The sequence below is a fragment of the Tiliqua scincoides genome, chromosome 7 (genome assembly GCF_035046505.1).
Source record: "Tiliqua scincoides isolate rTilSci1 chromosome 7, rTilSci1.hap2, whole genome shotgun sequence".
Lineage (NCBI taxonomy): Eukaryota > Metazoa > Chordata > Lepidosauria > Squamata > Scincidae > Tiliqua > Tiliqua scincoides.
The window spans coordinates 10,642,849-10,670,331 of record NC_089827.1 but is presented as its reverse complement, the minus strand read 5'-3'; the positions used below and the strand labels follow the sequence as shown (position 1 = coordinate 10,670,331).

Genomic DNA, 27,483 nt, shown 5'->3' with positions numbered 1-27,483 from the left:
ACACTAATGTACTCTTTAATCCAATGCTCCCAACTGAAGGAACATTTCAAAGACTGCAAGAAAATAAAATTCTAAGGACGTTCCCCCTCCCCCACCCAAGAAAGTAGTGTGTTGGACTAAAAGCCAGAATGCTGGCAGAGTTAGATTAGCATTTATTCAAATGTATTTTGGAGCAGATTGGGTATAGCAGTTTCTTACTTTCCAAAAGGAATGTGGCTAATCACAAAAGACACATGCAGCCCTCCTCCTTCCTTCCCCTGCTTCCAGCTTAGCTGAAATATAGAAAGTAATTGCTGCACACAGGTGAACACCAAGATATCAGCTCAGTTCAAGAGAATTTGCAGCCTATACCCTCGCTTCATGAATACAGCGTCCTGAAAATTCGTTTGTTTCTACAACACACAAAATTAGCTTTGGGCATCAGCAGTTCAAAACATAGCAGGAAGAGACCATTCTAGAAGACTGCCCCACCCATCACACTACCTCCACCCACAGAATTCCTGAAATAGAACTATTTCAAAAACCAAGCAATCCTCTCACTACGTTTTCAATACATCCACTTCACTGAAATATGACCCGAAAGGCCATTTATTGCACATTTTTTTCTATTCCACTAAAACTGACTTAATTAAAAAACTCAATTTTGGCACTTGAACGTTTTATCAGTCTCATATATGTGATATTAGTAAGGGTATTTTATAACATCACATCTGCTCTGCTGCTGGAGTGACCGTAATGAATTTAATTAACCTAAGATTGTCATGCACGACTAGAAGCCTGTTGCCAGGGTCTGCATTATCGTTTAATTATAGCACCTAGCAGATGCAGGTACTTTGAAAACAATTCTAAGATCAGAAAGTCTTTCACTTAAGGAAAAAAAGTTGAGGGGGTTATGAATTCACTCATGCTATTTGCTGGTCCTAAACAAGCTCTGGTATGTGGCAAACTTGGTTTGGCATTCATTCTGAACCCAGCTATTGTCTTTTCAGCTCACCCTTCCCTTGGGTCCCTGTTACTCAGATTATTCATACAGATTCAACTTACTGTGGATACCAGCAGATACTGGGTGCCAAATTTAAAGGGCTTTTTAAAAAAAAGTGTGCCAAGATTAGGTTCCAAACTGTGCCGAATTGTCCAGCCTCTGCAGCTATTTTTTAGGCTTGAAAGACACACTTCTGGATCATGCAGATGCATTCCGGGGAAAACTGGGAGGAGCAAGGAACCTCTCTGTGACCTAGAAGTAGGTCTTTTCAAGCCTAAAAATAGCTGCAGAGGCTGCAACAGCACAGTTTGGCTGTGTAAAGGTAGGAAACCCGATTTTGGCATGCTTTTTAAAAAGCCCTTTAAATTTGGCCTCCAGATTATGCAGATTTTGGTATTCATGCCGGGGGGGGGGGGGTTCTGCAAGGGAACCCCAGCAGATAGGATCCCACCTGTACTCTGTTCTGTTTATTTTCTAAGGACCCTACCTCTGGGTCCTGTTCCTTATGAAGATTTCCCAGCTTTCAACATCTAAGCCTGCCCTATACAATCCCTTCCCCTTTAGCTGATGATGCATAATCTCTCTTGACCCCCTGGAAGATTTTGCTTCCCTAAAACAAGCTGCATTGTTTTGTCCAAGTACTTACGCAGAAATTTATACGGTACTCCAACCACGCAGAATATCTGTAAACACTGCAAGACATTCTAAAAGCTCAGTCAAAGGCTGAAGGGGGCTCCCACAGAACAAGCAGATGGCATCCAGTCTTTAACCTGCGCCCTACAGGTAGACCACAGCTGCGATACAAGGACATCTGCAAGAGGGATCTGAAGGCCTTAGGAGTGGACCTCAACAGGTGGGAAACCCTGGCCTCTGAGCGGCCCGCTTGGAGGCAGGCTGTGCAGCATGGCCTTTCCCAGTTTGAAGAGACACTTGGCCAACAGTCTGAGGCTAAGAGGCAAAGAAGGAAGGCCCATAGCCAGGGAGACAGACCAGGAACAGACTGCACTTGCTCCCAGTGTGGAAGGGACTGTCACTCCCGAATTGGCCTTTTCACCCACACTAGATGCTGTTCCAGAACCACCATTCAGAGTGCGATACCATAGTCTTTCGGGGCTGAAGGTTGCCAACGCACAGTATATGGAAAATCATTACACTTAACTAAATTTTATTTCTATCAGAACTGTAAAACAGCCTATCGAAGGGGGGAAAAAAACTACTGTTAAGAGTTTAGCACATTTTCTGAACTCCTGCAAAAACTTGATTACATGTTACTTTTTAACAATTCACTAAGAAACAAGATTACATTGATTATACTTTTCCTGTAACGGGGTAAATAATTAGTAATAACTGACAGAGAACTGCATTTTTAAGACAGTAAAACTTTCTAAGTCTCAACCACTTCTATTAGCATTCAGAATGAAGAGAAGAAAGGAAAGTACCTTCCTTTTACCAACAGATGCAATTTATAGTTCACTTTTGCTAAATTGTATACAGGAAGGCCCTCATATCCGCAGATTCCAAACCTGTGGTTTTAATTATCCATAAATCTGCAGATACCCCCCCCCCACACCCATTAAATTATCTTTGTTGTACTGGAGAAGTGCTTGCAGCACTTGTTTGCTCTTGTTTGACAGCAATCAATCAATCAGCACACTAGAGGGTGATCAGTCAATCACCTTGTACACTAGAGGGTACAACCCTGTTAACCAACCCAGGGTTGACCAACCCTGTTAACCTCTCTAGAGTGTGCAGGCTTGTTGCCTGCATGTTCAACAGTTCAGTTTAAGCAAGATGGTCAAATGAGAACATCAAGCTGCAAGAGCTTCTCCAATACAAAAAGGTAATATAACGGGCGTGCAGGGCTATTTATATAAATTTCTCCTATATTTGCAGTTTCCGGTATCCACAGGGAGCCAGAAATGAATTCCCAACAGATAACAAAGCACTTTTGTAAAAGTAAATGACAGAACACAGATTATAATGAAAACCAAACAGGTACCGAGTCTGTATTTACTTTTATGTCAACATGCAGTTCCGACCAAAAAAAAATATTGTTTCTTCATAGCAGAGAATAACTAAACAGAGCACATCCTGAATGCACCTAGAATATTACTTCTGCTCCAAGTTCCAGAAATGAAATACTGTACACAGTGTCAGCTACCTTGTTTTTTAAATTAAAATTATTAATAAGAACATAAGAACAGCCCCACTGGCTCAGGCCATAGACCCATCTAGTCCAGCTTCCTGTACCTCACAGCGGCCCACCAAATGCCCCAGGGAGCACACCAGATAACAAGAGACCTCACCCTGGTGCCCTCCCTTGCATCTGGCATTCTGACATAGCCCATTTCTAAAATCAGGAGGTTGCACATACACATCATGGCTTGTAACCCATAATGGATTTTTCCTCCAGAAACGTGTCCAATCCCCTTTTAAAGGTGTCTAGGCTAGACGCCATCACCACATCCTGTGGCAAGGAGTTCCACAGACCAACCACACGCTGAGTAAAGAAATATTTTCTTTTGTCTGTTCTAACTCTCCCAACACTCCATTTTAGTGGATGTCCCCTGGTTCTGGTGTTATGTGAGAGTGTAAAGAGCATGTCTCTATCCACTCTGTCCATCCCCTGCATAATTTTGTATGTCTCAATCATGTCCCCCCTCAGGCGCCTCTTTTCCTAAGCTGAAGAGGCCCAAACGCCGTAGCCCTTCCTCATAAAGAAGGTGCCCCAGCCCAGTAATCATCTTAGTCGCTCTCTTTTGCACCTTTTCCATTTCCACTATGTCTTTTTTGAGATGCAGCGACCAGAACTGGACACAATACACCAGGTGTGGCCTTACCATCCATTTGTACAACGGCATTATAATATTAGCCATTTTGTTCTCAATACCTTTTCTAATGATCCCAAGCATAGAATTGGCCTTCTTCACTGCCGCCGCACATTGGGTCGACAATTTCATCGACCGGTCCACCACCCCCCCAAGATCTCTCTCCTGATCTGTCACAGACAGCTCAGAACCCATCAGCCTATATCTAAAGTTTTGATTTTTTTGCCCCAATGTGCATGACCTTACACTTACTGACATTGAAGCGCATCTGCCATTTTGCTGCCCATTCTGCCAGTCTGGAGAGATCCTTCTGGAGCTCCTCACAATCACTTCTGATCTTCATCACTCGGAAAAGTTTGGTGTCATCTGCAAACTTAGCCACCTCACTGCTCAACCCTGTCTCCAGGTCATTTATGAAGAGGTTGAAGAGCACTGGTCCCAGGACAGATCCTTGGGGCACACCGCTTTTCACCTCTCTCCACTGTGAAAATTGCCCATTGACACCCACTCTCTGTTTCCTGGTCTTCAACCAGTTCTCAAACCATGAGAGAACCTGCCCTCTAATTCCCTGACTGTGGAGTTTTTTTAGTAGCCTTTGGTGAGTGATAGCCTTTATCACTCCATAATAAATAATGAAGTAATTAATATTACTAGTGGCCTGGGAATCACAGATTCTGCTAAATATCAGAATAAATTAATAAATTCCACACACTATTTAAAAAGTAAATAAAAGCTATAAAAACAAAGAGATGCATACAGTACAGTTAAGAGAAAAGTGAATAGCATAGTTTAATTCATTCAGTGACAAGCTGAGAATCCTTCTGTGTTGCTAAAAATTCCAACTTACGAGGAGGCACAAAAATGGCATATCAAACCATGGTTGTGTGCTCCTTTATTAAAACATATTCCCTGTATATACTAAGCCAGCATATCAAGAAGCCAGCAAATCTAGAATTCTTCTCCCTGATATCTAACTTTCTAGGTGCAAGGATTTTTTTTTTTTTTATGGGGAAAAATGTTTAACCATGCAGTTCTCCACCTGAAACCTAAATTGGTACAAGTACTTTACTATGTAATCTGTGGTTTGTGCAACCTAGGCTGAGGAGACAGACAAAGAGTAGGTTTATACTTTTTCCTATATGAAGACTGGAATCTTAACTATGAAGAGATCTTAGGTTTGACTCATTTAATCCCAACTATCTTGTATTGGCAACCTTCAGTCTCGAAAGACTATGGTATCGCGTTCTGAAAGGTGGTTCTGGCACAGCGTCTAGTGTGGCTGAAAAGGCCAATCCGGGAGTGACAATCCCTTCCACACCGGGAGCAAGTGCAGTCTGTCCCTGGTCTGTCTCCCTGGCTATGGGCCTTCCTTCTTTGCCTCTTAGCCTCAGACTGTTGGCAAAGTGTCTCTTCAAACTGGGAAAGGCCATGCTGCACAGCCTGCCTCCAAGCGGGCCGCTCAGAGGCCAGGGTTTCCCACTTGTTGAGGTCCATCCCTAAGGCCTTCAGATCCCTCTTGCAGATGTCCTTGTATCGCAGCTGTGGTCTACCTGTAGGGCGCTTTCCTTGCACGAGTTCTCCATAGAGGAGATCCTTTGGGATCCGGCCATCATCCATTCTCACGACATGACCAAGCCAACGCAGGCGTCTCTGTTTCAGCAGTGAATACATGCTAGGGATTCCAGCACGTTCCAGGACTGTGTTGTTTGGAACTTTGTCCTGCCAGGTGATGCCGAGAACGCGTCGGAGGCAGCGCATGTGGAAAGCACTCAGTTTCCTCTCCTGTTGTGAGCGAAGAGTCCATGACTCGCTGCAGTACAGAAGTGTACTCAGGACGCAAGCTCTGTAGACCTGGATCTTGGTATGTTCCGTCAGCTTCTTGTTGGACCAGACTCTCTTTGTCAGTCTGGAAAACGTGGTAGCTGCTTTACCGATGCGCTTGTTTAGTTCGGTATCGAGAGAAAGAGTGTCGGAGATCGTTGAGCCAAGGTACACAAAGTCATGGACAACCTCCAGTTCATGCTCAGAGATTGTAATGCAGGGAGGTGAGTCCACATCCTGAACCATGACCTGTGTTTTCTTCAGGCTGATTGTCAGTCCAAAATCTTGGCAGGCCTTGCTAAAACGATCCATGAGCTGCTGGAGATCTTTGGCAGAGTGGGTAGTGACAGCTGCATCGTCGGCAAAGAGGAAGTCACGCAGACATTTCAGCTGGACTTTGGATTTTGCTCTCAGTCTGGAGAGGTTGAAGAGCTTTCCGTCTGATCTGGTCCGGAGATAGATGCCTTCTGTTGCAGTTCCAAAGGCCTGCTTCAGCAGGACAGCGAAGAAAATCCCAAACAAGGTTGGTGCAAGAACACAGCCCTGCTTCACTCCGCTTCGGATGTCAAAAGGGTCTGATGTGGAGCCATCGAAGACAACAGTGCCCTTCATGTCCTTGTGGACATGTGCTGAAGAGCCTGGGTGGACATCCAATCTTGGGGAGAATCTTGGGGAGAATCCCAACTATCACACATGGAGAATGCTATGCAATAAGACTTACATGCATGTAGATTCCAATGTGTACCTGCCACACCACATTATTTGTTGCAGAAAAGTAGTGGCTTGCATGCGCAAGATATATATTGACATGTTTAATCACTCAACATGATTTACGGAAAATGGAAGGCATGTGTTACCAACTGTCCAGTCCCACCTAAATCCCTGTGTGGTGATGCAATGGCGCAGGCATGGCTACCACTGTATCCCACAAGGGATTTTCGGGTGCTGGAGATATCCTCAGGTTAAGGGGACACTTGTCCCCTTGCCCTAGAACAGGGGTTTCCAAAGTTTTTGGCAGGAGGGCCGCATCATCTCTCTGACACTGCTTCGGGGGGCCAGGAAAAGAAAGAATTAATTTACATTTAAAATTTGAATAAATTTACATAAGTTTACATAAATGAATATATTAAAGATGAACTTATATGAATGAATGAAGGTCTTGCAATAGCTCAAGGCCTAAAAAAGGCCTTGCACAAAACAAGGCTGGCCTTTCCTTTGCTGCCACTACTGCACCACAGACATGAAACAGCAAGTAGTGGAGGAAGCCCTTATCCCACAGCTCACGCAAACAGTTGCCTTCACGCTGAGAGCAGTTGTGTCGGGCCAGTGCGGGCTGCAACAAATCTCTGGAGGGCCAGAGGCTCATTGCAGACTGGGGGCTTCCTGAGGGCCGCATTGAGAGGCCTTGAGGGCCGCATGTGGCCCGAGGGTCAGGGTTTGGGCACCCCTGCCCTAGAATAAGCCCAGCAGCTGCTGTGGGGCAACTTGGCACTGAACCAGAGAAGCCTGCATTGCTCCCTGTAGGAGGATCAGGCCTGGGATGGAGTTTGGGATTCAGCCTGCGCTGCCTCATTCATTGGCACACTGCATCTGAATTGGAGGTAGCATGTAGCCATTGACAGATTTGTCCTCCCTGAATTTGAGAAATTCCCTTTTAAAGCCATCTAAGCTAGTGCCCATCACTATATCTTGTGTCACTGAATTCCAGACTAATTATGTGCTGTATGAAGTATGGGCCTGGCCCTGTATCTGCAGGGGTTCCATTCTGGAACACCCTTTGGATAGCTGAAACTGTGAATATAGGGGATGCCCTCCCCCCTCTGGCTACCCTTACTGCCTGTGGCATCTGCAGGGCTCAGAAGAGCCATTTAGACGAAAAAAATAAATCACTTTTGGTTTTTTGACAAAACTGGAAGTGACATTTTATCCCTTTAAAAGACACTATGAGGGCCAGGGAAGCTCTCAGTGGATAACTGAATCCACAGATAATTGGAACTGTGGATATGGGGTCGGTGGATACAGGGGGCCCTATACTTCTTTTGGGTCGTTCTAAATTTTCTGCCAATCAGTTTTACTGGATGACTCCTGGTTAGTCAACTTTTTCCCAGACTAAAACAGGAAAGGGGGGAAATCAAAGATTCCACAGTGCATATCGTTGGCTCTAAGCCAATAAACAGAATAGAAAAAAAAACCTGACATTTCATTCATTGTATTTTATGAATGACTGGGGAAAAAAAACCACCTACTAAAGAAAGGCAGGTACTTAACATTTATTTATAATTGTATGAGAGGTACACATACTGGAGACTGAGTAATAGGATTCATTACCTACATATTTATTTAGTAGCCAAAATAACAGCAGTTACATCATACGGCTTAGTAGCACCCATAGGAACAGAGGTAGCTTAATTAAACGTGCAGGTGGAAGGAAATGCACAGGGAACCTGGATGGGCTTCAGGAGGATGTACTTTAATTGATCAAAACAAGGATTTGTATCTGAAAGCTCCCATACCTTCTGGGAGTTAACAAACAAGGAGCAAAGCTGGTATAACACCATTTGTCACTATACAGGTCTTGCTTCCATTATCCTGGCTGGTCTCACCTCTGTCGATAGCCACTAACTGACAAAGTCTGAGGGTTCCCCCCACACAAACATAGGCCCAAGAGTCTCATATATAGTATATATGGATATATGGTTCCTCAGGTTTGTTAATTTAGAATTTCTAGGCTTCCCCAATTTCACTTGATTTCAGTTTCACTTTGTCCCAACATCTTTTGTCAATTCAGACAAAATGCCAAACCACAGTTAAGAAAGTTTAATTATGGTTTCATGCAATGCCTGAATTGACAAATCGTACTGACAAGTTGATTAATCACAGCTATAGACATAGCTCCATCTCTGAAGGGTGCCACACCACAAAGATGAGAATGAATGTACAAATCCCAGTTTTGAGAGAAGACAAAAACAGACAAGCAGCTCTAAACCATGGTTTCTGCCTGCTATACATTGGGAAAGTTAGACCGCAGTTTGGGTTGGAAAACAGTATATTCCTCAGATTCTAAATTTCTTATAGGACAACATCTAGAACAGCTACTTTCATTCTTTTTTCACCTCACAGCACACTGACAAGGCGCTAAAATTTTCAGGACACACAATAAGGTTTTTTTGGGGGGCGCAATGACAAGCCACACTGTGCTACCAGTGGGGGGGGGCTCACTTCCCCAAACACCCTTCTAAAAAATTACTCTCCCCCAAATTCCCACGGCACACCTGTGGGCCACTCGTGGTGCATCCATGTGCCACGGTACCACCAGTTGAAATTCTCTGATCTAGAACAACTCCTAACAGCCATAGCAATGTGGCCTCAGTTACTCGGTCCTACTTCTACTCAAGGAAAGAGGTAGGCTGGCCTTGGACATGCCTGGTTCCATAAGCAGTCATCATGCTAGCTAATTCCTGCCCTCAAAATTACTGTATTTATAACAAAAGTGCCCAGCAATCAGTGACAGCACTAGATTGCTGGCAGTCCAGAGGCAAAGCCTAATCATGCATCAAGTCTTATCATTGCCACAGGCACTGCAGGTTCAAGAACTGGCCTACCCAGTTGGGTCTTCTAAAGGGCATGAACTCTCAGCCAGTGTCCAGCCTGGCCAAACTCAGCAACACCCCTGTCAGCAATATCTTACAGCACTTCCCAAATTTACCAGGCCGGCGACGCCCTGCTCCTTGCGCTGACAGTCACCAAACCCAGACTTAAATGCCAATGACAAGACAATGTGTAACATGATGTCAGCAGTATGGACGTCTGGTTTCAGTGACTGCAGAGGACTCTAGACTTGGCAAAAATTAGGTAAGGGTGAGTGGGATGGCCCAAAAAACTTGGCATAAAAATGTACAGCACGTGGATCAGAGCCTCTGGTTCGTGCTGTGTATTGTCATGACCCCACTACTGAGTGGCTCAGCTGGTGTGTGTCCTGCAACGCCCCTGGGGACTTGTGGCACTGCCCAGTTTGGGAATCATTGCCTTACAGCCTGTGGCATTCAAAAGATGGGAAACTCATTTCCGTCTACTGACCTACTGCCCAGAATGGTACCGAGAGGCCACTCCTCTTCTGATCATTTCCTCACCCCATCACAAACAAATCAGAGTTGATTGATTTATGCTGTACTTAAACACTAACACCAGACTGCATTGTTGTCTTCTTAAATCTGTGTTTGATGATGGCAAATTGATGATATTTAATATAAAATATTAAAATAACACAATATCAAAGTAACACATATAGGTGGGGCCTCTGTATCTGTGGATTGTATACCTGTGGATCTGGCTCAACGTGGGTCCCCCGGACCAGAGTTGAGTCAGACTTGGCCCTGACTGAGCCCTCCGGAAGTGACAAGAGCTGACAAGAGCCAGGGGATTCCCCAGGCCTCAAAATGTCTTCCATGGCATAAAAATGTCACTTCCGGTATCCCTCGAGAAATTGGAAGTAGTGTTTTTTTTGGCTGAAAAGGCCATTCTGAAGCTCAGAGGCCACAGGTAGACATGTGCAACCTCTGCAAGCTTCAGAAAGCCCTCTTCAGATGGCCAGTGGTTCTCAAACTTTTAGCACCGGGACTCACTATCAGGACTCACTGGAAGTGCAGTCATGACTGGAAGTGACATCATCAAGCAGGAAGAGTTTTAACAACCCTGGGCTGCAATCCGACCCACCTTACCCAGGAGTAAGTCCCATTTACTATCACTGTTAAAAGCATATACATAGTAGCCTGTTCAAAGTGCAGATCTGTAACATTTCCCCAAATGCAGTCACATTCCATGGTTGCATCAAGTATTGCATTGGGTTCCGAAATAAGATATGAAGTTGAACGAAAGACTTAGGCACCACAGTCTCAACAAAGTAAGAATAAAAATGTAAGTCTATAATTAGATTTGCGTGGGAAGATCCTACAACTCAGACCCTGGAACAGCCAACTTGATTTGCATTCAAAATGAGAGACAGAATGAAACTTTCTTAATGCAAGCAAAAAGGAAATAATGCAAGGGCTAAAAAGGAAATAAGTTGAAAGTTAGTAAGTGAAATTATTAACTGAAATGAGAATATTTGGTTCCACAAAATTAATGTAACAGATTTAGAGATAAGTGGGAGTTCACACATGGCCAGACACAGAATAACTAAAACATATTAATAGCAAACACAGATGGTCATGCCTCTCAGTTTTAACTAAAAAGGAGACCTCAAAGTTTTGGTTTCTACTTACTCAGTCAGGGAAATCCCTAGGGAAGCTGAAGTGCACATGTTTGTAAACGAAATAATTTTTTAAAAAACAGGAACAAAAAATGACCCAGTGAGTTTCCAGGACTATACAGAACGTTGAAAGCAGAGAGGTAAGAAAATGGTCCAGTTACTACAATGTAGATCAGGGGTGTCCAAAGTTTTTGGCTGGAGGGCCACATCATCTCTCTGACACTGTGTTGGGGGCCGGGGGGAGGAAAGAATTAATTTACATTTAAAATTTGAATAAATTTGTATAAGTTTACATAAATGAATATATTAAAGATGAACTTATATGAATGAATGAAGGTCTTGCAATAGCTCAAGGCCTATAAAAGGCCTTGCACAAAGCAAGACTGGCCTTTCCTTTGCTGCCTCTGCTGCATCACAGACATGAAACAGCAAGCAATGGAGGGAGCCCTCATCCCACAGCTCACGTGAGAGGTCAAACAGTCGCCCTCACGCTGAGAGTAGTTGTGTTGGGCCAGTGCGGGCTCCAACAAATCTCTGGAGGGCCAGAGGCTCATTGGAGACTGGGGGCTCCCTGAGGGCCGCATTGAGAGGCCTCGAGGGCTGCAAGTGGCCCCCGGGCCGGGGTTTGGGCACCCCTGATGTAGATCAAACTACAACTGATCTATGTGGGATCAGTTCCTGGACTCGATTTCCATGGATAATCAAATCCACAGGGAGGGCCTCAAGGACCTCCCAGATGTGACTGGAAGGGTCTTCTGGTCATGTCCAGAAGGTGTTCTGAGGTCTGAGGAGGTTGAGCTCAGTCTCCCTGTGCCTCAGAACACCTCTTGGACACAACCAGAAGACCTAGACACACTCAGGAGGACCTTGAGGTCCTCCAGATGTGGGGTTGTGGCATCTGCATTGAAACAAATCTGAGGTTGCCAAACCCACAGATAAGGAGTGCCCCACAGTACCTTTGTGGTGTTTAAGTGCTTAAGCAGAAGCACACAGAAAGCCTTGGTGATATGGCAACGGGCAAACCCTCCCTTGTTACGGCATGCCGACAGCCTAGTTCCCAGGCTGAAGTGTGACAATAGCTGATACAGCACTCTGTGAAGAAGCACCCATTGTTCTCACCCCTGTATGAGATTCTAATGTGGCTTTATCTGAGAACTGAATGTAGCTGTTAATGTTGCAAGTACAATAAAAACGCAGGAGGAGGCTAGTAGAATCAGCTTTTCTCTCTCTCTGCTTTGAATCTAAAAGTCTGTCTCTAGTCTCTTCCTTGGCTCCTTGATTCTTTCCTGCACTTACCCAGCAACCTAGCCTGGGGGCTTGGTTGCTCCCCCAAGGGTCACTGCAACATCTGGCGCCTCGAACAGGGACATCTAATCCTAGAACAGGGACTTCTAGTCTCAGAACAGGAACCTCTAATCCTAGAACAGGGACCCTCTGCAACAATCAGGTATAGTAGACAGGCTGCTTGTCCTCTGGCTACCTCCCATTCATTGCTTTGACTTTCTATTGCTCGAGTTTTAACTTTCAAACCCTCAGAGTGCTTCTGCTTTAGCACTCTCCCTCAGGCAACAAGATACAGTCTTGTGTGTCTCCCAGGCAGCCTTGCGTTGCTACATTCGGGTTTATTCTGCCTCTCTGACTTTTCACTGCATCTGTTCTTATAAGCATCCTGTCTCTGAAGTCAAGTTGCTTCTCAACGCTATTGTAGCTATACCAGGCGCCCAGACGTGGGGCCAGCTAAGTATAGGAAACAAGCTTCTTTGCTCTTTTCTATATCAAGTAGCCTGTTTCGGGTTGCTTCCCAGTCATTGCTTCATCTGACCCTGGAACAGGGGCCACGCAGACTACAGCCCGCTCACCTCGCCTTGCACAGGTTACAGACGCGTCAATCATCCTTCGGGGTCCCAGGTGAGTATGGGTTCCAGCCTTTCGGCTGAGCAAGAGCATCATCGCAATGACGGTTCCTCCTCCGAAAAGCACAGCATTCTGTTTCCTCGCAGGAGGTCACAGACTTAGTGCGCATAATTGGAGAACAATGCCCATGGTATCCGGAGGCAGGCACTTTTAGGGTACACGATTGGGAACATATAGGAGAAACTTTACATAAAGAACCCCGGGTTTCTGTTCAAGTTCTTCATTTATGGCATCTTTGTTTAAATGCTGTCAAAAGCTGCACTCCAAAGCCAGAGCCACCAGGGCAGGAGAGTAACAATGCTCCTTCTAAAAGCCCTTGTATTTCTCCTCCTCCCCCTTCTACACCAGCTCTGTTAGAGCAAAAAGAACCACCAAACTTTAGACAACCCTCCTTCATGGAAGCCACTGCTCGCCAGGCCATGAAGTTAGAGAATTTAACAGCAGAAGAATCCCTTGAGCTATCCTTGCTCTGTCCTGTGGTGCAGGGTCACGATGCACAAGGACAGGTTACTAGAGTGTGGCAAACTCTTCCTTATTCAGCACTGAAGGAGGTAAAGGTTGCACACAAGGATTTTGGCATCACAAGCACCTATTCCAGAGGGTTGCTAGAAGGAATTGCCAATGCATACCGTCTAGTTCCTTATGACTGGAAATCTCTCATGCGCATGGTTTTAACTCCTGCACAAAATGCAGTGTGGCTTAATGAGTTTCGTCAAAGTTGTGAAATCCACGCTGCACGCCTGCACGCACAAAATCCACAAAACAACTTAATTTGGGAACAGCTAGCAGGAGAAGGCCAATTCAGCACTACAGACATGCAGGTACAACTAGGGGACCAGTATTTAAGTGAAACAGCCAATTGTGCACTGCGGGCTTTACAAAAAGTCCCTGTAACAGGGATGCCTGGAAAGTATTTTGCAACAATTAGGCAGGGGGCGGCAGAATCCTACGTGGATTTTGTGAACCGCCTCCAGGAAGCCATTGGCAAGCAAGTGGACAATAATGAAGCAGCAGAAGAGCTGTTAATGAAACTTGCTATAGACAATGCCAATGAGGACTGCAGAAAGGCACTTCAACCCTTATCAGCAGTCCGGAACTTAACTCTGGCAGACATGATTAGAACTTGCCAGAATATAGGCACTCACAGTCACAAAGCTAGTCTCCTTGCAGCAGCCTTACAGCAGTCAGACGCCCAACTCCCATCCCTAAAGCAATCACAGTGTTCACTGATGGGTTTCCAACCAGGGGGGTAGTTACATATCAAAGGGAAGGTCAGAAAAAAAACCACACTTTGTAACAAGAGCAAATTGTACAAGAGAGCTTTAAACACCTTGGCTCCAGTTCTGATCCTCAAACTGCTACCAACAAGCTAAACTCACCCCTCCCTTTCAGTTTAGTTTGTAGTAGTTCCCTAACTTTTCAGTGTCTCTCATTCCACACACCTTTCAGAACGGCAACCATCAGCCATTTTGTCCACCAGCAGCAGTTATCACAGCTTTAAAGTCAAACTAAACCTTATTCTGTCATTAGTCAGAGCTACTCCTCTTTTTAGTAAGATGTTTATGTAAAGGTAATAACAAAGCTATTCAGGCTTTTAAAAAGTCTCCCTGTTCCCATAGCTTTGACTGATTCTATCCTGTTCCATCAGAAACCTTTTCTGATCCCAAGGCTTTCATCAGGCCCTTAAAGGACAAGTGACTAGCAGATAGTAATATTTTAAATTAGTTATAGTAGTTTAACTATATCAGAAAGGTTTACACAAAGTTATTTCCAGTTCAAAGTTCAGATTCTCACAGAGAGTGCAAAAGATAGCAGTTTAGCAACAGTTATGTTGCATTTCAAAGGCCAGAGTAAGTCATACAATGGTTATGAGAAATGAAGTCATTGTGATTAAAAGTGCAATGCCATTTGCTGACTGCAGAGAGTATGTGAATTGTATGTGTAAGATGGAACAACAGAATTGTTTCCAGTAAAAAATGTATGTGTTTCAAGGAGAGAACCCCACATTGTAATAACACACATACAAACTTTTCTCTTCTTCTCACTTCTGAATCTCACACACATACTCAATGCTTAGACATAAATCCCTTAAGACGTTGATGTGACTTCACTCACTCTCACTTCTAACTCTAACACTCTCTCAATGCTTAAAAATGTTCCCTTGAAACGCTGTGTTACAACCTTTTGCTAAATTCTAACTTTCACATTCATTCTCAATGCTTAGAAATAATCCCTTGAGATGTTTAAACAACTAAAGGCCTAAGAATGATCACCACTTCTGCCTGCTCAGTTTGTTTTCAAACCTAAGCATATCTCCTATAACATCTTAGACCTTGCAACACACATACACAGTGCATCTTACAATTTTTCTATTTAAATAATTAAAAAAACGAGGGATATGAGATCATATTTAAGCAACACTTTACAAGGCTCAAGCCTCCCTGTCTTATTAAGTAAAACACTAAATGCAAATATCATGTGCTTTTACCCCCCATGTGCTTTTACAGATAATTGCCGGACCCAGAGTAAAAGGGCAAGCTTCATTAATAACTTAGCAGCAAGATTCTGCTATTCTGTTTATTTTCACAGAAATGTTTTAAGTGTCAGCACAGTGCGTGAAGATGCGTGGCACTAAAGTTTCCTGAAGACATCCAGTGAACCAAGAACCCCTAATAAAAAGTTCAGTGTTGTTGTTCTTATGTTTGTTTTTGCTTTTTATAATTGTGTTAAAAGATAGTCATTTAGCACCCCCCCTTAAGGGAGTGCATAGTATGTAACCAAGTTTTTAAACTTTCCCAATGTTTGCATAGCTCATGATGCAATGTCTTATAGTTGGCAACCTTCAGTCTCGAAAGACTATGGTATCGCGCTCTGAAAGGTGGTTCTGGAACAGCGTCTAGTGTGGCTGAAAAGGCCGATTCGGGAGTGACAATCCCTTCCACACTGGGAGCAAGTGCAGTCTGTCCCTGGCCTGTCTCCCTGGCTATGGGCCTTCCTTCTTTGCCTCTTAGCCTCAGACTGTTGGCCAAGTGTCTCTTCAAACTGGGAAAGGCCATGCTGCACAGCCTGCCTCCAAGCAGGCCGCTCAGAGGCCAGGGTTTCCCACCTGTTGAGGTCCACTCCTAAGGCCTTCAGATCCCTCTTGCAGATGTCCTTGTATCGCAGCTGTGGTCTACCTGTAGGGCGCTTTCCTTGCACGAGTTCTCCATAGAGGAGATCCTTTGGGATCCGGCCATCATCCATTCTCACAACATGACCGAGCCAACGCAGGCGTCTCTGTTTCAGTAGTGCATACATGCTAGGGATTCCAGCACGTTCCAGGACTGTGTTGTCCTGCATTGTCCTGCATTGATACGAGCAAGACCCGGGATCAGAGAAAAGTGGAGGAATTTGCAGGAGCGCTTGAGGAATCTCTTCCAGGCCCGGTCCATGCAAACGCATCCAACAGATGGGAACATTTCAAGAATGCCCTTTACAACAACGCCTTGTCCATATTTGGTTTGAAGCCCAATGTCTTATAATGTAAATGTAATTCATGGTGAAATCCCAATGTCCATTTTGCATGGTGTCAAATGACCCCACAATGCCAAATGGTATCTCAAATTTAAATAAATAAAAAAGGGGAATTGTGGTGTTTAAGTGCTTAAGCAGAAGCACACAGAAAGCCTTGGTGATATGGCAACGCCCTCCCTTGTTATGCCAACAGCCTAGTTCCCAGGCTGAAGTGTGACAATAGCTGATACAGCACTCTGTGAAGAAGTACCCATTGTTCTCACCCCTGTATGATATTCTAATGTGGCTTTATCTGAGAACTGAATGTAGCTGTTAATGTTGCAAGTACAATAAAAACGCAGGAGGAGGCTAGTAGAATCAGCTTTTCTCACTCTCTGCTTTGAATCTAAAAGTATGTCTCTCATCTCTTCCTTGGCTCCTTGATTCTTTCCTGCACTTACCCAGCAACCTAGCCTGGGGGCTTGGTTGCTCCCCCAAGGGTCACTGCAACAACCTTAGTAGCTGGAGAGGGGAACTACTGTTCGTTGAGAACAAGGGAAGAAAAAGCTGCTGCTGCCCAAGAACAGCTATGACAAAATTATGGATTTCTCTACTGGTTTCTGTGGGCAGCTCCTATGTCTGCCTTGGGAGAGGGGGAAAAAGGAACCAGAAACTGGGTAGATGGTGTTGAGTCAATGGTTGAGAGCAGTAGAGAAATGGAACGCTGAAGATGTCCATTGGTTCAACCTGGCAAGAAGGATTAAAGTTTATTTATTTTTCACATTTTTATTCTGCACTTCCTCCAAGGAATTCGGGGTTGGTGTACACAGTTCCTTCCATCCTGCGGTCCTCACAACAACCCTGTGAGGAAGGCTACACTGAGAGATAGTGACAATGGGGGGGGGATGCATGCTGCAAGGTTAAAAATCTCCTCTCCCAATATAATATATGGCAATCTTAGGAGGAAGAAATAGACAAGGAAGGGCATTTTCCCCATTCCCACTGCTCAGAACGATCCTTTAAGCACTGCATATCACAGCACGTTCTTAAGGGAGAAGGGAAGAAAAAAAAGTTCCCTCCTTCCCCTCCCTCCCTGCTGCTAGAAGTGAGCTCTGCTAGGGACCAGAGACACACTGCAGCATTTTGTTGCTGATCAGTCATCTTAATCCACTGCTGATGCCCAAAACAAAGAGAGAAATCTGGATTGCAGATTGCAATTGGGTTTAACTTGTGCTACTTTATTAAGCACAGTGATCAATTTTTAATGCATGAAACCTATTGAATATACCTTGCCTCCCTTGCCAGTCTGGGGTAGGCAAAAACAAAAACAAAACAAAACTGCCATCCACAGCCAGTTTGGATTACAGAAAAAAATTCCTACCAGGCCCTAAATTCCCACTGGACACAGCTTCTCACAGAACCTGGGGACTTTAGCAGTAAAGAATGGCAGGACATGCAGGGCAGAAAAGAAAACTCTCTTTCTCCCAATCGGCTAGCAATCTGGGCAACACAACATTTCAGTGTTCTTTAATGTGGCAAAGTCCCAGGCAGAGAAAGGAAGGGGTTTGCTCAAGGCTCGATGAGAAAAATTTTTCTATCTTGCATCAGACTTCACAATCTGACTTGAGCAACCATCAACACCTTGGGAAACAACTTCCCCCAGAAACTTCAGCTAAGAAATCCTTTTATAACCTGATCCTAAGCACCTTTACTCAGAAGTAAATTTCATTTTACTCATAACTAAGTGCACCTGATTTGCAGCCTGTTCCTCTTTAATTATTCTTAATACTGGACATGTTTAGTACATCAAAGGAACCCTGAAAGATTACCGAGGAAGTACTTTCCCAGTAGCAACCTCTCCAACTTAGTTTCATGTTGTTTGCTATCCCCTTCTTACCTGATCAAGAAAAGAGTGTGATCTTTGCCTTCAGAAGGAGCTCTTATCTCCTGTTTAGTCACAGGACTGAACTTTAATCAGTTGTTTCCATTTACTGCAGACATTCAACCTGCCTTAAAAGAAGTCTGTCTGGAAATGCTGCTGTGTGGAATTTGAAAGCTACATGCAAAATGCCTTAATTTTACTCAGTCAGCACAAAAGCACAATTCTCAGAGTCTACCCACTGCATGTGTTCCTGGGCAGAGCTTGGTAACAAAACAACATTGAGTAGCTGCAGCTGACATTAAAAGGCTATAGGCAGAGTAAATAAATATAGGAGTACTGCACATTTTGTTCAAAATAAGTACCCGTTCTGGCAAAAAATAACGTTTGCATTTCGTCAATTAAAATCAGTGAAATAGAACCAGCAATGAAAGACTCCTTATGCATAAAGGTGTTTGAAAATGGTGTTATTGTTTTTGAAAATGTGTTGAATTAAAATGCAAAATGTGGTATTTTGTGTTTTTATTCACAGGTGCAAATTCTTAAGCATCAATATCAGGTTTACTATCATCACACTGCAATATTCAATGCTAAAAACAACAAATTATCCAGTTGCATCACTTACAAATTCAACAAAAACACACACCTCTACTTATGCAGCTGACGACTACAGCTCTATCCACTTTCTAAACTTCCACAAAAAGAACAGCATCCTTGGTGCCCTTATCTATCATCAGGCAGACTGAAGTAACTTACCAAGGTCATCAAACAGGCCTTGGGAATATTACCACTGCGATCCACAGTAGGACACCATACACATCAGGAAGTTCCCACTACAAAGGTACAAGTAAGATCTTTCTTGGATTAGCCTAGGGGTTCTCAAACATTTTAGCACTGGGACCCACTTTCTAAAATGACACTATAGGAACTCAGCTAGCTTTATGATATCTAGAAAGAAATAATATTTTTATTTACTCGCAAGCAATATTTTATTTATTCATTCATTCATTTAAAAAAAAAACTTGATCCATTTCTTGTAATGAGGCAGCCCTAATGAATAGCCTCAAGACTGGAGGGGCTCAGTAACATGATCCACCTGCCCTCACTACCTGTCATTGAAAGAAACAAACACAGCAGAAAAAGACACTCAAAACATTTATTTACATATAAATGTCTCCCTATATTTACACAAGCTTGTAAGCTGCAGGAGCTCAGCTCTTTGCAGGGTACTTAGCAGCTTTCTAATTTGGGAATAGCCTCAGGGCTTGAGGCAATGAGTTATCTACCTTTCCATAACCCATTTTCTCACTGGAGGTTCTGCAGGACCCATCAGATATAAGGACATGACCCACTAAGTGGGTCCTGACCTGCAGTTTGAGAAATGCTGGATTAGCCAGCTGTGACAGGAGGTTGTGCCACATATTAGTCCTATAGTTGTCCTCTCTAACAATGTTGAAAAGAGAACCCAGAAAATGCTGCATGGAACCAGGACTGTCAAACACAAATGGATCCGCTGAAAAGCATTTTAATTTTAGCACCAATTTTAAAAGCACCTGTCTATGGGAAGTATTTTTATGTGGTCACAGATGCTTCCTATGACAAGTTGGGAGAAGCACTACCCATAGGACCACATCCTGTTGCACTCCTTAGCAGGAAGTTGCTATCCAAGGAAAGGAACTTGTCCTCAGTTAAAGAAGAGTGCTTACTAACTGTCTGGGCCAGGGGTCGGCAACCTTAAATATCCAAAGAGCCGTTTGGACCCGTTTTCCGGAGAAAAGAAAACCCTGGGAGCCACAAAACCCTTTTGACATCTAAAATGAAGATAACACTGCATATATAGTTTTTTTTTTACCTTTATGATCTGCTGCAAGCTCCCCTTCCTATGCTAACCAGACAATATACTTATTGTCAAGATAGATATATCTTGACTGAGGGCCCAATCCTATCTAACTTTCCAGCACTGATGCAGCCCAGACTTAAGGAAACAAATGTTCCCATATCTTGAGGAGGCCTCTGTGACTGACTCCCCACTACAAGATGCAGTGCATGCCCCATTAGAATGGCTGCACCGACACTGGAAAACTGGATAGGATTGGGCCCGGAGATGGCACTCTGAGGCACACACAGGGTGACCAGATGTCATAACAATTAAAGAGGACAAGTCACCCCAAAATGTAGAATATTGAAGAAAAATGTAGGACCACAAAATAAAAGCTAAAAACACTCATCTATATTGATTATATATTGATCAATATATAGATTATATATTATATATTGTATTATTGATCTCATGTGCCTAATTTAAAATTACTTATTATTGAATTTAAAAGTGTATTACATATAATTTATTAATTACAAGAGGGGATGCGTTGCCTGCTCACAGGGAAAAGCAGGACATTTAAGTTCTTTTCCAGGACATGGGGCTAAAAAATAGGACATGTCCTGGAAAAAGAGGACCTCTGGTCACCCTGGGCACACACTGGGATGGTGCATGCTAAGGCGGCACCCTTGAATTTAGCACTCTTCATTTTCCCCGGGTCAACCCCCATCTTTCTTGCTCCTGAAAGAGCACCCCTTTCTAAGGCTCCCACAGCCCCATCGCTGCCCTCCTGCTCTCCATGGCACCCCAGAAAAGCAAGGTAAAGATGGAGTTACACAGGCAGCCCTTCCACAGCTTCCCTCTTCCCCACCCACCCTCCCTTGCAAAGTCAACATTCCCCCCCTCTCCCACTGCTCTGCCTCACCTATTGCCCTACAAGACAAAAGTGAGGTCATCCCCATTGCCTCACTGTGCCAAGCCCCACCCCACAGCTGTGTGCACAGGAGATGCCCACAAGGGGACTGCAGGCGCCTTCTGCCCTCTCCTGGGAGCTGCCCCTGCCTCCCCCCACCCAGGCAGCCCTGCCTGGGCTCCCCCTCCTGCCTCTGCGCCCCCCACTGGAAGCCCACCCGCCTGGCGCCCCCACCCCTTGCCAGCCACACTCAGGGTGGCAGGAAGCCAGGAGGGGAGCCTGGCTGCTGTCAGCCACACTCACCATATACACGACACAAAGTGCATTACGGGAGCAGAGGAAGCCCCAGCACACCATCTTCCCAGGAAGGAGCGGCCAAGCCCCCCTTTCCCTCCCCCGCAGCACAAAACAATCTCCCCTCCGCCCAAGGGGAAAGCAGCAGCAGCCACCTGTCCTGCCCCTTTAAATCCCAGCCTGCAAGAGCCAGAGCAGCAGCCACCTGTCCTGCCCCTTTAAATCCCAGCCTGCAAGAGCCAGAGCAGCAGCCACCCATCCTGCCCCTTTAAATCCCAGCCTGCAAGAGCCAGAGCAGATGGCTGAAAGAGCCCTAAAAGGTCTGGGCTGTGGACAAATTGAGAGCATATGCATGGGGGCAGGAGTTTCCCATTGTAACTGACCACCATGCACTCAAGTTGCTACAGAATACGGTATGGATATAACTCCAACACCAAGTTGAAAAATTGTCTTGGAACATACAGGAGTATTGCATTTTAACAAGGAACATATCCTTGGATGTACACAGAATTGCTTGCAGATACATTGCACAGGCAGGATAGCATCAAACTTGACATAACATACTTGCTGCCTTCTGTATCTTTGTGTAACCTTCAGCTAAGGAAAAGGGAAAGGGAACTGAATGAAGAAACAAGATTCAGAGGTAACTTTGTTCATAAACAGAACTTCCCAGAGTTAAAGCTGAGGTGGTGTCAACCTTGAAAAATATGGATACACTGACAGACTGTGCCAAGGGAGAGAGAAGGGAGAGCTTGGTTGGTCAGAGCAATGTACTCCAGCTACAGAACCGTGAAGGTTTAAGTGTGCCAGGACTAGATGGTCCAGAAGGGACTACAAACTTACATTTCTGTTTGATCAACAGGCAAACCCTTCCCTCTCAGCCTCAGCTCTCCAGTGACAACCTAGCAATGATCACTCGTTCACCTTACAAGGTTGTTGAAAGGGTAACATCAAGAAAATATGTGCTCAAAAGGTATAATATTAAAGTAGTTCTATTATTATAGAATCTGGGACGAAGAGAGAGAGAAACACAGCCCAGGAACAGAAGGGGGAAAGGAAATTCTAGGGAAGGGAGCAGAAGTATATACAAGGACTATCATATATACAAGGACATATACTGGTCTTCTGTTAATGCAAAATACCAGCCCCTGGTTCCATGCACAGAACAACATGACGCAGAACTCCCCACATCACTAACAGAAAATGTAAACACTACACTTTTGCCACTTGGACCAGGGCCGGCCCATCCATGAGGCCAACTGAAGCAGTCATCTCAGGCAGCAGATTGGGCCCTGGAAGTGGGACCCATCTCTGTCTGCTTATATATACATGCGTGTGCGTGTGTGCGTGTGTGCGTGTGTGTGTGTGAGAGAGAGAGAGAGAGAGAGAGAGAGAGAGATCACACTTTTCTACCCTACATAAGTGGCATCACTAGGGTTCGCGTCACCCGGTGCAGAATGCCAGCGCGTCACCCCCCATGCAGTAGGCAGGGCAACACCCCAGGTGGTGGGCGTGGTGATGTACCATCACTCCACCCCCACTGGTTTTGGGGCTGTGCAATTTGATAGAACAAAGACAGAACACATTCTGCATGAAATTACACATTGATTGGTATATAACATGATGGTGTTATTCCTCCAAAATATGATTTTAGTGATTTTGGTCACTAGTGGTGTCACACACGCACTCCCGGGTGTCAGTTTACTAACACCTTATTGCAGCAGTTCTCAAACTTTTAGCAATGGGACCCACTTTTTAGAATGACAATCTGTCCAAGACCCACCAGAAATGATGTCATGGTGATAGTGACATCATCGGGCAAATTAAAATAAATAAGTATAAATAATTAAAGTAAAACAAATAAATAAGCAGAAGCCAGCCCTGTTCCACCAAGTGAATCTCCTCTGTAGCCTGCCTACAATAACACCCCCCTCCAAAACCAGTAAGGTTTTCGGCCCTACCCAGTGCCCAGTTCAATTTAAGAACTTCTGTTTAAACTAGATCACTGTCAGGATCCACCTGGCTTTGCAAGTCTCAAAAAAGTTCACCTTATCAGCTGAAGCCTCTTTTGATCCTTGGGGGGGGGGGGCAGGAGGCTGCATTCTGGAGCACTTGTTTAGCTCCAGGTGCAAAGGATCAGGACCATCCTGGTAGCCTTGCACTCTCCTTCACCTGATCTTCCACACCAGCCAACACATGTTTGCTTACTCGTGAGTAAACTTAACCCTGAGGCTTAGTTTTGCTTTCCGTAGGGCTCAATACATTCATCTGCTTGGAGGGAAGGACTTCCTTCTCAGGTGTTTTTGGGGGATGCATTCATTGGATCAGGACCATTCTGGTGTCCTTGGATTCCTCTCAGCCTGCCCTTTCCGACGGACTAAGGCACGTTCACCTACTCGCGAGTAAACGTGTGATACGGCTCACTTTCCATAGGGATCCATGCATTTTTTGTTCTCCAGTTTTTTGGCCATAACGTTTGATAGAAAGGGGATATTTCACTCAGGTTTTTTGCATTGCATTCTGCTCGAAATTCTGCATCCAACGGTATCTAATATGATGGGGTTACTCCTAACCACCGCAATTTTAGCGTGTCACCCCCCAGTGCGCGTCACCCCCGTGCGGGGCCCCCCGCACCTCCCTAGCGACGCCACTGCCCTACATTAAGCAATCAAACTGACTTAAAGAACAATACATTTATTGCAATATAACTGTATGTCACAATACATACATCTTTCTTTAAGGAAGCACAAGAATGATTTTGCTGCAAGAAATTTCATCTTCCGGGCAGGTTAATCTACAAATAGACACAACTAGCCGGTTCTGTGCTAAAAATCACAGGTGTGAATTAGCATCTTTCCACTGAAACTCAGATGCAAGTACTGAAATGGTAATGGAAAAAAAAATCTTGTTACCCCTCAACAACCTGTTTGACTGTGAGGACAAGAGGATTTAATGAGAGTGAAGAAGTATTTAATTTTCTTAAAAGTGCCATTGTCGAAACTTGCTGAAAGTCCTGACCACTCATTTCAGGACTGGTTGTGGCTACACAATGGTGGAGGGATCACACCCTGTACACAGTCAGAGGTGTTCTTTCTTTCTTAGTAAACAGAAATCAAGGTAGCCATGTAGCTCTATCTGGGGGGAAAAAATACAGAAGTCACAGTATGGCAACACTGCCAATAGGATGTGTGGGGATGCTTATAAAGTCAATATCATGCTGTGGCTTTTGGACTTTTTTTTAAGGGACATCACATCACTCATGCCAAAGCTGAGTCACAGCATAAGAAGTTTCAGCGATTCACCCTAAGAGCTGTTCCAGCAACTACCAACATTCAAAACAATATACAAAGGATATGATCTTCCAGAACTGAAAGTTTGCCTAACAAGATGCTCTGTGCTGTTTTTCAAAAAGCTGAAAAGAAAGACACTCAACAGGCCTTTCAGAGCAGGAAGTCTGAGTGCTACAACTGAGAAAGCCTGCAACATACACAGGGCCCAATCCTCCTATCCAACTTTCCAACTCCAGTATAGCCACAATGCAACCTCATGGTAAGGGAATACATTACCATACCTTGAGAAGGTCCTAGCAACTGCCTCTCCACCACAGGATACAGTGCGCACCCCACTGGCACAACTACACCAGCACTGGAAAACTGGATAGGATTGGGCCCTTAGTTTCCGACAGTGGTAGAGCACAGAGGAGAGCGTTCCTCAATGATCTCAAAGGGCAGGCAAAAAATAATATATGATTGAGCAAGCAATCCTTGAGATATCCTGGACCCAAACTATTTACACTCTAGACCCAGCATGCAGTTAATCTGTGGAACACTCTGCCACAGGATGCGCTGATGGTGTCTGGCCTAGATGTCTTTAAAAGGGGATTGGACAGATTACTGGGGGAAAAAGTCCATCACAGCTTACAAGCCATGATGGGTATACCTCCTGGTTCAAGAAGTAGGCTGCATTAAAATAACAGACACAAGGGAGAGGCAATAAGATGCAGGTCTTGTGGTGTCCTGTGAGTTCCTTGAGGCATCTGGTGGACCACTGTGAGACACGGGAAGCCAGACTAGATGGGCCTTTGGCCTGATCCAGCATGGTACTTCTTATGTTCTAACACAGGGGTGCTCAAACCCCGGCCCTGGGGCCACTTGTGACCCTCGAGACCTCTCAATGCGGCCCTCATTTATGTAACTTATGTAAATTTATTCAAATTTTAAATGTAAATTAATTCTTTTTTTTCCCCAGCCCCCAACACCATGTCAGAGGGACGATGTTGCCCTCCTGCCAAAAACTTTGGACACCCCTGTTCTAACACTGAGTTCTGCTGGGAGGCAGCACAGATCCCACAATCCTGGAAATGAAATGGTCCAGATTACTAGCCCTTGAAAGAATCATGGCAGCAACACCACCGTTTTCTATTTACTGCAATTTCCAAACATTTTCAAAAGCATAGTGCATTGCCAGAGTCCAACCTGAATGTAGCAGATCTTTGTAACTGTAACCAGATCAGATTATTTTTTCCAGGAAGAGCCACAGCTGGTGCATCAATCAAGGCTGAACAACAACTCCTCTCCGCGCCACTACAGCAACCTGACCATCCAGAAGCAAAGTCTGAGTTTCGTCTTTTGAAAAGAAGGTGACACCATTCAAAAAAGGGACTGAATATCCAGTACCTACTGACCTAATGCAGTTCCTCATATACACGTGGCTTGTGATGCTATTGTAAATGCAAATAGCTATTGCTATGCGTTTACTTTAAAACAACACACAGCTTTCTTCAGTCAGTTTTGGGTAGCTTCGGCCCAGAGAAGGAAATCACCATCAGGAGCCAAAGGCAGAAGCAGTGGTGTAGCCAGAGGGGGTGCAAAGCACTAAGTTTTGCAGGGAGACTCACTGCAGTGCTTAAGGGACCCCTCCCTCTTTGAAGCCATTTCAGACAGGGGAAGCAAAACGGAGGTGTGCAAGAGCCTCACAATACAGAGGGGAAGGGCCCCACAGTATGCGGGAGAGCCTCACCACAGCATGCAAGGGATTCCTCCACTTTGAAGCCATTCCAGGCAGGGGAAGTCTCACCACAGCGTGCAAGACTTCCCTTCAGCAGGGGGAGCAAAATGGAGGCGTGCAAGGGACCCCTCAGAACAGAGGGGAGGGGCCCCACTGCAGCTTGCAAGGGGTCCCTCTCCTTTGGAGCTGTTCCAGGCAGGGGGAGCTTCACCACAGCATGCAAGGACCTCTCAGCACAGAGTGACAAGGCCCCACAGTGTGTGGGGGAGCCTCACCGTGGCATGCAAGGGGCCCCTACGCCCAGAGTAGAGGAGACCCACAGTGTGAGGGAGAGCTCGCCGTGGCATGCAAGGGGCCCCTCCTCTTTGGAGCCATTCCAGGTGGGGGAAGCACAATGGAGGTGTGCAAGGTCCCTCAGCACAGAGTGGCAGGGCCCCACAGTGTGTGGGGCAGCCTCACCACAGCGTACAAGGGGCCCCTCTCCTTCTGAGTCATTCCAGGCGGGGGGGGGGGGCATGCGAGGGGTCCCTCAGCACAGAGGAAAGGAGACCCATAGTGTGTGTGGGAGCCTCACCCTGCCAAACTTAGCGCTCTGCCCCCTCTCTGGCTACGCCACTGGGCGGCCCCGCGCAGGGCCTGGAAGCCCAGAAGGCGCCTGAAGGAGGAAGAGAAAGCGAGTGGAGGGCAGGCAGGGCGGAAACTCGCAAGAGGGAAGCGGGGGAGTCCAGCTGCCCTGCTACGGGCAGGCACTTTCCTGCGAGTAAGCCCGATTGGCGCAGTGGGGCTTAGTTCTGACTAGAGCCGCCTGCGCTGGTGCTGGGGGCGAGTGCGCAGCAGCGCCTGGGATGGATGGAGAGGGCGGGCTGGCGGGATGGATGGAGAGCGCGCGCAAGGACAGCGCTGCGCGCGCTCTCCAGGTGCCCGCCTGGGAGCGCCAGGTGAGGGGGAGAGCCCATTACCTGCAGTCCGGGCGGCCCGAGAGCGCCCCGCAGTCCGCCGCCTCCTCTCCAACGCCTGCGCCTTGGCGAGCAGGAAACGACCCACCGCCTGCTTGACCCTCGCCGGCTGTGGCTGCAGCTGGAGCCCAGGCGGCGGGGAGGCTGCGCCCGCCCTCTAGCGCTGGAGGACCGGGCGTGCGTGCGGGCGGCCGGGGCGGGGGCCGTGAAGCAAGCGAGGCGCCCCCCCCCGCGCGCGCGCGCGGCACCGCTCAGGAGAGGCCACGCGTCATTGGCGGGCTTGCCACTCAGGCCCTGGCAAGGCGCGGCAGCTGTGGGGCTGGAGGGTGG

The 27,483-nt window shown here is 45.8% G+C and overlaps 1 protein-coding gene across 1 annotated transcript in view; it reads right to left on the bottom strand.

Moving 5' to 3' along the window:
- FAM3C (FAM3 metabolism regulating signaling molecule C) overlaps nt 1-27,266 on the bottom strand; it is a 45,622-nt gene extending 18,356 nt beyond the window's left edge. Inside the window, exon 1 of the mRNA XM_066633966.1 lies at nt 27,157-27,266. The gene's annotated coding sequence lies outside the window, so the exon portion shown is untranslated. The remainder of the gene's footprint in view (nt 1-27,156) is intronic.
- Nucleotides 27,267-27,483: the final 217 nt, after the last annotated feature.